Raw genomic sequence first — 14,874 nt, forward strand, 5'->3', positions numbered from 1 at the left:
TTTGTTGCTGTGCAATTTCCCATCACTTGTCTACTGCAGAATGGTACAAAACCAGTCAGATGTTGCCCAAAATGTCATCAATAGTTGTGAGAAGTTAAAATGTTTCAATGTCAATTCTAGTAAGTCGTTATCCTTCTTCTCATTACACAACAATAGCAATTTACTCCAGTTATACATCAAGTCAGACCGTACCATCTTAACTGATGACTTCATGAAGACCGTATCAGTTCATGGTGGACTAACCCATGTTGTGTTGTGTGTGTTCTCAGTGACTTGTTCAGGAATTATTACTCTTATAACTAACTCTCCTAAATTGGTAACACTTCATATTACTACATGTCAAGTAGATCATGATCAAGAAAGTGAAGAATTTAGTTTGGAAGTCACTTTGAGAGAGAATTTCCCTTACCAAAAACTGTTTACTGCCGGAAGGTATAGTTTTGAACAGAAGGATTTGTTTGTAGTGACCGATACAAACATATTGCAGCAGAGCACTGACCTGTCATCATTGTGGTCATAAAAGTATTGTTTTATTTGTATACACAATTGCCTGTACCCTTGGCACTTTTTTAGCTTACAGTGAAACTGCATTTCTTATGCTCAATAGCAATCTTTCTGTATGCATTGATGACTGTATGTGCTGTTTCAGTTACACTTGTAAAGCAAGGGTGCTAATATAATGTACATATGATGCTCCACTGAATCAGGTTATGCATTTTTCCTTTATATCATTTGTATGGGCATGCATGCGTACAGACATTTTATGAGTGGAAATCCTTAAGGTTGATTTTGCACCCCCACCCCCACTGCTGTGTGTGGAGTCATCAGGATAATAACTAGGTGTTGCAGTCCTATCTGCTAATACTCTGGCAAGTCTTGTTAAGAATTATCTGGGTTACTGTTTGCCTATGCTACAGTGCTAAAAGAAAAACTAACCTGAGACAGGGGGAATGTGAGGTAGGTGGAGAATATGTTGCACATAGTTTAAAAATAAACAATATTTTAAGTGCATGTAACTGATGGAAGTTCTTCACCACCTGGGAGGGGGCTTATTCCCCCAGGAAATAGCTATTATCTGGAAGCAATTTGAGAGAAATGATTGAGTAATGAATTGGTCAGAAATGGTGAATTTTAAGTGTACGAAACAAAATAGGACTACATATAACCCCTCACTATTTTGAGACAATGATGGATCACATGATCCTGATTGGAAAGTTCACTACTACTCAGCAAAAAGTTGACTAGCTGGGATTTATTAATCATGGCAAGCTATATGATATCATCATGAAGAAAAATTCTCGGTGGATGGATTCTCATCTGTAATGCTAACCTCATGGTAAGGAACTGCTCACAGCGGGTGGCCTGGTGGGTGCACTGGTGGGTGCACTGATGTTATTATTTTTGATAGCTGGTATGAAGTAATTCAGTGGATCTTCAGTTATTTGTTCCTAGAGTTGAACAACTGTGTTCAGATAAGTGAATTAGATAAGCAGTTTTGATTAATTACTCTAATACAACATGTGTTTTTACTCTGTGAGAAAGCAGAATAGTCACTTGGTTTGGATGACTGCATAGTGAAGTTCGGATAATTGAGGATGGTTAGTAATCTCACATGAATTTATAGCACAACCTGTTACAGGAAAGGGTTATGCTAGCATATCTTTACTTGTCGGCTTTTATAACAAACTGCAACAACAATTTTATTTTGGCACCACAATCTTATTTATGATGCAAATCACCCGGGGGATACACCAGGGTGGTGCAGCAGGAGTCACAGATATTTTATCTGTATCAGGACTGAAATTTTATGTAGAGTAGTTTTATGCACAAATATATCTATAGATCACAGCAATAAATTATGCTTTCTAAGTGGTCTGCATTCTTGTAGGGTGACAGTCCGGTTATAAACATGAGTAAAATGTCTACTCATATAGAATGGCATACAAATGACCATATATATTTCATTTGCCTAGCCGGCAGCTGCAAGGTATAGCTAGATGTCATTGAGAAAAATGAGGTATCTGTCTTGGGCAAATAACAGAAATCTATAAAGCATTTTGTTCCCTAACTGTAACAACAAACAGGAGCTCTCGGGGATTGATGTAGAACAAATTCTTAGTTTGTTAGCCTTTTGAAGGGAACTTGGCTTCCTTTGTGAGAACTATATAATGTGTGGACTAAATGTAAAGCATGGTATAGACAATCAGGTAAATAGTGTCAAAATCCAGTGTCATATGAGCCAAGCACTGCCAATGTGCATGTTGTAGAGGTTTGAATTGCTGTTTTTTTTTTTAAAGTCACCATTTCCAGGTGATGTGAGTATAAAAAAATTGCCACACTACTGCTCACCATCCAAAATTCGACAATTGTATCTTGAGAAACTGGTGATAGGTTTACCATTGTTTTGAAACTTGTATATAACCTTTGCCATTGAAACTGGGAACCATCTTAAGGATACTAGAGTGGTGATCGGCTTGTGGTAAAACACAGAACATAGAATAATATATAGCACACAGCTATCTCAGTAGAAATGATTCTTCTACTGTTTTTCATTACAAAAACGTAACTATATAGTCTTCTGGGAGCTGCAGGAGGCTACAGAAACAAGTTACAAACTTGAAACTAAAACTAGCTATACTGAATGCAGAAAAAAAATCCCAGACCATTTATCCACAGACAGCTTGCGGTCTATGAAAATGCCTGCATGAGGAGCCATATAGCCTGGGATAGCTATAGGATTTCTTTCGCATTCAGCCAGTACTTAAGACTTCTTGTTTTCTCATTAAGGGTTGGTTTATTAGCATAGGGACCTACAGGGAGGCTACAGACAATAAAACTATTTTTTTCATACTAAAACAACACTATAGTAATAGGTTATACTAGTCTTTAATTTTGATTAAAATTTTGCATGGTTGGTTAGATTAATATACAAAATACCAAATATATAACAACTTCACATCAACAGAGATTATTTAATAGAGCTCAATCTTTAGCCACTTATGAAATTATGGACATATTTATTCTCAAAATATATATTCATACAGTCAGTTTCAATATCAATCACCACATTACCTCATTACCTTCTACTCTGGCTCCTCCCTACTTACAAAAGCTCATGTACAAATTAAAGCACACACTTTCACCAAACAACTCCATTAGACATTCCTACTTCAACAGAATCCCTCACTTATGGAATGGGCTTCCCCAATTATTAACCTATATGCACACAATGAAAGACAATTGAAACTCTACATGTTCAACCATTTCCTAAACAATTTTGACCCATGTAACTCTTGTATATTACATTTCCTATGTCCCTGCTTAAGATGCCTGTCTATAGCTAGATCCATTCAACCTAACTTTAATGATATAATTATTAAGTAGTAATTATAACTTTAGTAGTAGTTTAACCCTATTACAATTTCTACTGTAGTTGTAATTGTATCTAAATATGTGTTTTTTGGCTGTGGGCAGGGCCGCCCAGAGAAATTAAGGGGCCCAGGGCAAAGAGTTAAAGTGGGGCCCTTGACTCAAGTTGTAAGGTGAAGACCAAAAAAAAAAGGTCACAACCTGCTGGCAATGACAATAACTACCCATCACCAACCATATCTCCTTATCTATAAGCTTGCTACACTGCTCCTCTGAAGAATACTGTGACTGCTCTATTAGAGTATTTAGATCTGACTGCTCTATTAGAGTATATCGATCTTTTAAACAGGTATTCAGGGGCCCTTCATGGGGCCTCCTGGGGCCCCTTTTAGGCTGGGGCCCGGGGCAAAATGCCCCAGTTGCCCCCCCCCCCTGTGGGCGGCCCTGGCTGTGGGTACACTTTACCCACAGACCTTTATGCTTTACAAATAAATTTTTGATGCTTGCAGTGTTTGGTTAGCTAATATCAAATTTTACTCCAGACATATAGTCATTCTACTGGTCCTCAGTTATATACCAATGTTTTGTTGCTGCATGTGCAGAGGATTGGAGCAGATGTCTACATGAACACTGGTCAACAGTTTGATGCTGGATCTACTCCAGATGAGGCCATCTCAAAAGGTCAAGACAACAGCTTAATTATCCAGTAAAGGTGAACCCTCCCTTAATATCTGACCATGTTATTTCCTCTGTGTGGTACATGCAGGTGTCCAAAGTGCACGTGGAAAGAGAAAGTGACATGAATTATCTGATCAGAATATAGGACTGGATAGCTATAAGGCAGAGTTTCTGGGGGAGGGGGTGAAGTTCCCCCTAGGCCCCTAACAGCCCTAGAATAAACACTGCCTTAAAGGCTTGTCAAGCCAAACTAAAGAACAAGTGACCAGACAAAAGCACCTCACAAAACCTGGCATCATCAAAATCAGTCATAAAGTTGCATGAGACCGGTAATGCAATGGTTCAACTGGTTACCTGGAATGTTTAAGTTAGCGTATATGTAATGAAGTTGTGACCCCCTAAAATCTCAGACTCACCCCCTAAACTTGTAAATGACTACTACACTATACTTTAGCTTGTTTTTTAAAAAAAATTATATCAAAAGTGCCTTCAGATTTCAATCTTAGAGTGTTTACTATGTAAAACTTTCCCAAGTTAGAAATTACTGTTAAAATGCTCTCAGATTTAAATCTCTAAAGGTACATATAAAACTTCTCTGTGCGGGGGCGGATCCAGGAGCTGGCAAGGGGAGGGGCACAAACGGGCTGAGTTGTAGGTGGTTGGGGAAAGCCAGATTCTCTTGTTAGTTGCTGCATTTTTGAAGTAGCAAATAATCGCTACTAAGTAGTGTCTCACTGTTGATTTTTGACAGTTTGGCTTTTGCAGATAGTTGTGGAGTCTTAAAAGCTGTGTAAAAGGCTATGAATCTCTTACACAACAGCAACACCGTAATTGTTTTTAGAGGCGCTTAATACGCACGAAGGTGCTGGGGACAATTTCACAGCTAGTTTGACTGGTTTGCTTTGATTTCAGGTGAATTTGTAATAAATGCTACTAAAATGTGCATATCATTTTCATGAGTTAATTGATCTAGCCCTGGCACATATAATATTTAGTATTTTAATCAGAAGTATGGTTCTTCCAAGGGGGGGGGGGGCATTTGCCCCAAATGCCCCATCCTGGATCCGCCATTACTGTGTGTCTGTGAATGCTATCCCACTAGGGACCTTGAGAAGGCTAAAGCCTGTGAATACAGGGAGTCATAAACATGTAACTGAAACGTTGAAGAATGCAGAAGAAAATCCCAGACCCAGTGGTGACTTGATCCCAGCAACATGCAGTCTAGATATGCGCCAAAGGAGCCATAGCAACTGGGATCTGAGATTTTCTCTGCATTCAACCTGCAACTTAATCATCGATTTCTCGCCAGCAATGAAAATTCCTATTTAAAGTGATGGCCATTCAATAATTGTTTCTATCCTTGTAGCTATCAAAATCGTCCTTAAATTCAATTTCATTTTCTAAGCCAGTTTGCTTTCAGAATACAGCCAGCAAAATACCCCCAGATTTAATTTCAGAAAGCCTGCTTTTAAATTATCTTGTTTTTACTATAATTGTGGTATCATATAAATACTAATAAATAATTCACATGCATCAATTGTCCTAGATATTACGTCATTACAACACTCATGCATCAAATCCTGCATCCATAGGATCTGAATCAATCAACACTCATGGTAACAGCTAAGTACTTTGGAACTATCCAACTGCTTTTAAATTACATAGTTGTGACCTTGTAGCATAGGCGGTGGAGACGCCCCCCCCCCACACACACACACACACTTTTATGGAACACTGTTTGCAAGAAAAGATCGAGATACTCTAATAGAACAGTCAGGATCTGGATACTCTAATAGAGCAGTCACAGTATTCAGAGAAGCAGTGTAGCAAGCTATTTAGCTACGTATGTGTATAGTTGTAAATAAGGAGATATAATTGGTGGAGAGCAGCTGTCAGCACGCTGTGACTTTTTTTGGTCTTCAACTTACAGCTGGCCTGGCCCCCTCACTCTTTGGCCTGCTTCACCGCCTCTGCCTTGTAGTTAGTTATCAATCATAGACTTTCACCCAATGGCCCCCCAAATTCCTGATTCACCCCCAAAGAAGAAATCCTAGAATAAACACTGCTTTAAGGTCTATGTATGATTGCTGCCCATTGCCACAACTTGTCACAATTTGTGGCATTAGATAATAATTGAGCGCTGGATAATAAGGCCAATGAAACTTGATTAGCAGTTTCGCGTCATCGCCTGCATGCTTTTGATACACCCGCATGGAATTTCATTATTGGTATTTCAGATCGAAATACTCTAATAGAACAGTCACTTTTACTCTAATAGAGCAATCAGCTATACTATAATGGAAAAAATCACTTGTTATAGATTAGTAACGTACTTTAGCTATTTAATGCAAGAGTATAATCAGTGTAGATCTCACTGTTTTTTGGCAGAAATCTTCATGTTTGGATGTGTGTTGTACTTTTGGAAAAATAATGAATAATGAATAATAACCACCCTCCCGCATCAAATTTTCAAAAATCTGAGCTAGAAACTGGTAATCAAGTTTCATTGGCCTAACATACATGAAGCGACTGATTCACCCATTTTATTTATTTTTTTATTATTTTTATTTTTATTTTCCAAAAATGTGCAGCCTCAGTTTGAGGATTAACGCACATATGAAACATGCATACAAAATATGATTGATTATGGGATTATTGATTGGTAGAGGAAAGTAATAATAATTTCAGTTGGTACTTAAAAATTTGTGATGATTGTTGTTGGATTAGGTCAGGTGGGAGTGAATTCCACAGTCTAATTGATCTAGGGAAGAATGAATTACTGTACTGATTGGTCCTTGCATAGATATGATGAAATCTTTGGTCGTGTCCTCTGGTGTTAGAAGTGACAGGGATTAAATCAACAGGGGATATATCAATGAGATTATGAACAATTTTGTAGAGGAGGGTGATACTGGATACTTGTCTGCGGTATTCTAAGCTGGGAATATTAAGGTCAATGAGCATGTTAGTTACGCTGCTGAAACGCGAGAAGTCAGCCATAATGAATCTGGCAGATTGCCTTTGTACTCGTTCAAGCTTATCAATGTCTCTTCTGATGTGAGGGGACCAGACAGGATCGGCGTATTCCAAGATTGGTCTTATCATGGCATTATAACGTTTCAATTTGATTTGAGTTGGCAGGATTTAAGATTTCTCTGTAGGAATGCTTTGACTGATAGAGCTTTGGATGTGATGTTAGTAATGTGTGTGGACCAAGACAAGTCATTGGTGATTGTAACTCCTAAATATTTAGTAGATGAAACTTCTTTGATAGAGATGTCATTAATGGTGTAGTTGTACATGATCGGATTGTGTTTACGAGTGATTCTCATGAATACACTTTTATCAGAATTAAAAAACATACCAGATCTAGTGCCCCATTGTGATAAGGAGTTGAGATCATTTTGAAGTGATAAAGAGTCGGATGTAGAGTGGATAACAGTATAAAGTATGGTATCGTCAGCATACAGACCAATGTTGGCATTGATTGATAATGGGAGGTCATTAATATAACATAAAAATAATAGAGGGGCTAAGATGGTTCCTTGGGGGACACCCGAGTTAACTGCATGTGACTCACTGGTTGAACCATCAAGAATTACTTGTTGATGCCTACCGATGAGGAAGTCTTGTAGCCATGTTAGTAGTTCCCCTCTAATACCATAGTAGGATAATTTGTTACATAAACGGTGATGGGGGACTTTATCAAATGCCTTAGATAGATCTAGAAAAATGATATCAATTTGAAAGCCAGAGTCAAGAGATTTAGAAATGTTGTTTACGGTAGTAATAAGTTGTGATTCGCATGATCTTCTAGGTCGGAAACCATGTTGTTGGTCACAGAGAATATTTATTGATTCTAGGTGAGAGATGAGTGTGAATTAGGCGCTCCATGATCTTGCAGCTGATACTGGTTAGCGATATTGGTCTGTAATTGGATGCAAGTGTTTTGTCTCCTTTTTTGAATACAGGTACAATATTAGCACGTTTCAATATCCACACATGCAGAAGTGTGATTCGCATTTCTGCATGTGTGGATCGTATGCTGCAACAACAACTCGCTATTTATATATTTCAGGCTTACAAGCAAAGGCATGCTTCTAGTGGATATTGACACTTAATTTGCACGTGATTCAGTAAAGATTAGCTAGCATGCAGCAACAATGCAACTGAAATAGGGGAGGGGCTCACTGCACGAGCAGTCACGTAAACTTATTTACATATGCTACGTATATGGTATGAATGAACAACAAAATGACACCATCATTATGCAGCAACAATTTCAGTTGCATTGTTACTGCATGCTAATCTTTAATCACGTGCAAATTAAGAAGATTGCATGCTAGGTTTGTCAGTTTGTGGTGGTTGTCATAGGATCATAGGGAGGATACTCGCCCTATGCCTATGGAAGAAGTTATGGATTCAGCTGCACCTGGCGACAAAGAACGCAACTTGGAAAGTCTGCCAACAGAACTGTTGGTGTACATCGTGTCGTTTTTACCTACGATACGAGAGAAGGCTAAATTACGATATGTGTTGCGAAGTGTTGGCGAAGCGTCGTCGTTGTGGAGCGAATTTGTGTGGCCTCAGTTTGACAGTCGAGAAGAACTGTGTGTTAAGAACTTGCTGGACATGTGGGCGCATCACGTGAGGAGGATTTGTTTCCCAGATCACGTGAGGCTATCAGTATTGCTGAAGCCATTGTCCAAATGTTGTAAACTGACACATCTTAGTATACCATCTGCTGAACTAGCTGGACTGGAGCCTGACCAGTTCAGGAATGCTTTGCAACACATGGAACAGTTGGAAAGATTAGAGGTTCATTGGAACTCTAGCATAAGTCCGTTACTATTGGCCGGGCCCCCAAGACTGAAAGAGCTTACTGCTCATGCATCACACTCTCAATCGACATGCATTGGTTGGGTACAGGATTGGGTGACCAACAAATTTGTGCCACAAAATCTGAGCATCATCATTGAAGAATTTGTGTCTATGTTACACCCAAAATTACTGGAAGCATGGCCCCTGTGGAATTCCTTCATCCCAGCTGAGCGCACAGCTGAGTTAAGGCTATACAGTGGTCTTGGGTTCAAAGTGCCATTGAACCTGTTCAATGCTTTGCCAATGTTTCAGCTACACTTCAGCCAGACAGCTATGCTTCCATTTGTCAAGGTTGCAACATTTGGTTTGTTAAGTATGGAGCCAAGATTATTGATGTTAACTGATCAGAACAGCACTACACACAAGGCTGAGTTTGTGGCAAATGCCAATCTAGTTATCCATGATGATCAGTTGGACCATCATGTTACTAGTCTTAGTTTTATTACCAATTTTGATGCAAGCAGATGTAAATCAGTTCATCCTGACCATCTGGAGCAACTGGCTGTTGCATGCCCAAATCTTCAACGACTTAACTTAAGTTCAAAATATGAATGTTTGGAAAGCCTTCAAGGGCTACGTATGATTGCCAGCTGTTGCCATTCTCTGCAAGGACTACACCTGGGTGGGATAGGAGTTAGTAAAGTAGAAAATCATGATTGTATGCAGTTATGGGAAATACTAAGTAGTATGCAGTTGACCCACCTAGCTGTGGAAACGTGTGTGTTGAATCCCTTTACAGATGGTGCACTTCTGCAACAACTTGCTGGACTGCTTCAGAATTTTTTAAGTTTAAAAGCGTTAGAATGTTCTGATGATGAAGAATGCCGATGGTGTGAGGATAGTAAAGACTCTTTGTTGCTATGCAGTTTTCCATCACTTGTCTACTGCAGGGTATGGATGATCAACCAAGATTCGCAATACAAATCCAATTTTGTCCAAAATAATATCAATAATTGTGAAAAGTTGAAATATTTCAATGTCCAATTTAGTAAGTCATTAACCTTCTCATCATTACAGAACAATAGCAGTTTACGCCAGTTGTGTATCAACTCAGATCATACCATCCTACCTGACAACTTCATGAAGACCATATCAGTTCATGGTGGACTGACCCATGTTGTGTTGTGTGTGTTCTCAGTGACTTGTTCAGGAATTATTACTCTTATAACTAACTCTCCCAAACTGATAACACTTCATGTTTCAACACGTCAGTGTGATGAAGATGAGTTTAGTTTGGAGATTACTTTGAAAGAGAAATTTCCTCACCGGAAACTGTGTACAGCTGGTAGTTACACATTTGAAAAAGTGGGTTTCACATCAATATTTGCCATACTTGTATGGTTGCGGGATACAGACATGTTTCCATATGCATTGTGGGCATAGCTAGAAGGTGTTGTGTGTGTCATTGTACATGTACTGTAGTCTATAACTATTGAGTACATGTAGCTAGCTATACATTGAGTTGCTATAAATGGAAAATGTGATTAGTATGCGTAACTGCATATGTGGTGATGCTGGTACAAAATCATTGTTGCTGTGATGCAATACTTTTAAATACCATTACCTTAAATTGTAAAGTTCATGAGTTCATAAGGCATGCGTGTGTTCTCAAGTGAGCTAATTTTTTAGGCATACTCGTTATTTCATAAAATAAAGGGAATTGGTTCCATGGACAGTATATCGCGCTCTCTATCTATGGACCAATTGGCATGATTCTAGTAGTCCAAAATTAGGGTTTGGGTTCAGCTTTACCTACTGATTCAAGTTAGGGTTAGGGCTTGAGGTTCAGCTTTACCTCTTTACTAAAGGCTAGATCATTGTCTTATATTTAAAACAGTCAAAAATTCAGTGTGCTGGCAGCTAGCAGCGGTAGCACAGTGGCTAGGACTTGTGAAAAGTAGTAAGATCGAGCTCAGAATATATTTTCATGTTTTAAGTTGAAGTCAAAAGTGTGCCCAAAAAATGCTCTCAGTGATTTTTTCAGAAATTATTTCTAATGCTCCCAAACTGATGACACTTCATGTTTCTACATGTCAAGTAGTTCAGGATCAAGAAGGTGAGGAGTTTAGTTTGGAGGTCACTTTGAGTGAGAAGTTCCCTCACCGAAAACTGTTTAGGTATATAGTTTTGAACAAAAGGATTTGTTTGTAGCGACTGATACAATAGATTGCAGCAGAGCACTGACCTGTCATCATTGTGGTCATAAAAGTATTGTTTTAATTGTATACACAATTGCCCACCTTTGGCACTTAGCTTAAAGTGAAACTGCATTTCTGATGCTCAATAGCAATCTTTCTGTATGTATTGGTGATTGCATGTGCTGTTTCAGTTGCACTATATACATAAAGTAATATAATCTATAATCAATTGATAATATTCCTCCTATGTATAGGCAGCGGAAGAGGGGGGCTGGGGAGCTCCAGTACCCCCAATTCTATGTAAAATAGTTGTCACGTGAACGCCTGCAGAGTTCCAGAAATTATCGAGATACTCTAATAGAGCAGTCACCCTTATGCAACAACATATTTAATCAGCTGCTAAAACCACTACCTGAGTTCTGATACTTAAATTTCAAAATGCCCCCAGACTTCCTAGAATTAGCATGCAGGGCGGGAGGAAGCGGTCAGGCTATGGCCTGACCACTTTTTCAGCAACAATTTTAAATACATATACATATACAGTGGAACCTGTCTATAATGGTCACCTTGGGACCAAATATATCTGGCCTTTATATACAGGTGGCTGTTATAGAGAAAACCTGTATAAGGTGGTCAGCAGCATTTTAGTGGCTATGGCCATTATAAATGAGTGATTATTATTAAGAGGCTCGCGCCAACCGCAATGCAGTAATATTTTTAGTACAGAAAGGACAAAGTGAGCTTGTTATGAATGTTGTTGGTTATACAGTAGCTATTGAATATGTTTAAGCAATGAAGCCTGATAGATTATATAGTATTCATTGAAAGGCAGGAAGTGTGATAATTGTGCATTAATTGAAGCGGTGCCGTGGTGCCAGACAGTTGGCTTAACAAGCCACCATAAAAGGTAGCGACCGCTATATGAAGGAGAAGAGTTATGTATACGGTGATTCATAGGCGAATTCTTGGTTGGCCGGTATACGCGTTAGACAGGTGACCGCTTAATGCAGACAACAATGCATACATTTGTATGGGAAAATATTTGGGACCTTCTGTCCATGGCCGTTATGCAGAGGTGACCGCTTAATCCAGGTGACCGTAACACAGGTTCCACTGTATATCTGAGTCACTGATACTAAAGGCACTGACGGATTATGCTGGCGTGTTTTTGGGAATGATTGATACCTAAAGCATTATGCAAACATTGTGATATAATGCAAGTAGTATATTTACATCTAAATCTTTCCCTGTGACAATCAGTCATGGAAAAGATCGAAACACTCTAATAGAACAATCACCCTAATAGAGCACTCAGGTACTTCATACTGATTTATTAGTCAAATGCTTTATGAAGCTAGCAAATACGAAATATAAATAAATAAGTTTGCATGGAAGTGTACATAATTGGATGAATATTTGACCACTGCAGCATAGCATGATGGGAAGCATATAGGTCTAGTTTAGTGCCTAGCTAGCTATTCACTGAGTTGTAACTTTATGACATTAAAATTAGTGATAGGTATATAGCTACCAGTTAGACTCATACATGTGTATAGCTATAACAAAAGGAAACAGTACTGTATTTACACGTGCTACAACTCTATAATGTAAGCAATTAATGTGATCACATGATGTAGCTACATGCAGTGAGTTTAACACGTGTTAGCCAATAATTTGCTAGGGATTTTACAGCTGAAAATAGTCTCAGATTTAATCTCAGAGCATGCAATTTAGAAAATTTTCCTGGGGGAGCATGCTCCCAGACCCCCTAGCATTCACACAACAACTGCTCAGTATTTCATAGTGCCTAGCTACCCCTTGGCCTGACCACTTCAGAATTGCTTCCTCCGGCCCTGTACTATCTGCATAAATTTTGGGCACCCCCAACTCTAACTCCCTATACTTGATTTTCAGTACCTGCATTTTCAATGCCAACAACACTACCTATAGTATCTGTACATGTGATGCCACTCCACACTGGATAAGATGATGCATTTTCCCTATACATCACTTGTATGGGCATGCACGCAGACATTAAGTTATGAGTGAAAATCCTTAACGTTGATTTTGCACCCTTGTTGTGACACAACTGAGGATAAAGCATGTCATTGCAATCCTATCTGCTGATCATGACACTCTTACTGGTAAATCTAATAAGGCGGTTACTGTTTGCTTTTACTACAGTGCTAAAAGAACCTATTAAACCTGAGACAGGGGGGAAGTGGGGTGGGTAGCTGGAATAGAGTATTTGTTACACACAGTTGACACTAAGTGCATGTATAGCTGACAGAGGTTCTCACCAATTGGGGGATGGGTATTCCCCTTAGAAATAGATTGTATCTAGAAATAATTTGAGAGAAACGAGTGAAGAATTTCAAAAAAAGGGAATTAGCCGGAAATAGGGAATTTTAAGTGGACACAAAACAAAACTATACATTATAACCCCTCACTATTTTATTATGATTATGAATTATTGGCTATAGTACGTAGTTACAAGCCAACTAAAGGTTGGATTTGATTTGTAGAAAAACTATTACTTTATTCTAAGGCATTTAAACATAATGGACTGCATGTGAGAGAAAAATTAATAAATGACTATAGATTGGTTTGTAAAACAAATTTTTAATCAAATAGTGGACCACAAAAGAGAAGCTTTTTAAAAAATAGCACTAGCTCTCTCAAGAGTCAGTGGATCTAACTTTCAGTAAAATACTTGATTGTAGTAGACTGTAAGGAGATTTAAATTAAGGTGCACACATGTACATGTACATAACTTCATATTATACTATTCTGGTTGACATTTACAACTATATCCCTATCATAGTTTTATAGTTAAACGACACTTATAACTATAGCCTTTTGACCACAACTAGCTCCTGCCATGGAGTTGTCAGTCATTGTTATACTGAAAGCCAAGAGGGTAGATCAGTGGCCGGTGCACAATGATGGATAGCATCCCACTACTCCGATATATCTTATATTAGAAAATGGTTATAGACCTTAACTACATGACTGACTTGATGTGTTTAGAGTCTCTGGCTTTCTGGCTATATATAAATCAGTTTCACAATCTTACATGCATCAGTCTATGTATACAGTTTCACAACCATTCAACAGCTGCCATATATAGACATGCAACTCCTTAAAGGAGCCAAGGGATGCAATGGAAACAGAATGAATCCATTGATGAACAGATCTAGAAACAGTGCAAGTCAAAGGCATAATGGCTATATAGCTACAGCTAAATATGTAGTAGAATCAGGATCCATGCAAGTCAGTGACTGTTCCTCTGGCTCAGTCACAGTTTGAGGCATGTATTTCACCGTTTAACATTAAGTGTTAAAAAAAGTCCTGCAGTTGTACACTAAAGCCAATAGTAGTGCACATCATCATGGCCAGGGATCATGTTTCGAAGAATATAAGACAAAAATATAATTACTAATTAGTCCAAGTCATTTGAGTAAAGAATAAGCACTTAGTGCATGTTGATCATTCAAATGTGTATACAAACACATGGAGCTATATGTGGTCACTCTTCCATGCAGGTCAGCATAGTATTGCTGCATGCCATGTACAATTCAGTCGAGGCATAGATTTCATACAACTTCTGATTCACCATTATTTTTATGAAACAATCAACATCAGATAAAGTATATATAGATATATATATATAAGTCCTCAGTCACATGTGACTTCAGAGACTAAAGCCAACTGTACATGTCATCATGGCAAGGAAGAATAGCTAGTTATACAAAAAAAAGTGACAGTCCAAACAAAGTCAATTGCAAAGAATATTCGTTGAGTTATG

This window comes from Dysidea avara, chromosome 9, assembly GCF_963678975.1.
Source record: "Dysidea avara chromosome 9, odDysAvar1.4, whole genome shotgun sequence".
NCBI classification, from domain to species: Eukaryota; Metazoa; Porifera; class Demospongiae; order Dictyoceratida; family Dysideidae; genus Dysidea; species Dysidea avara.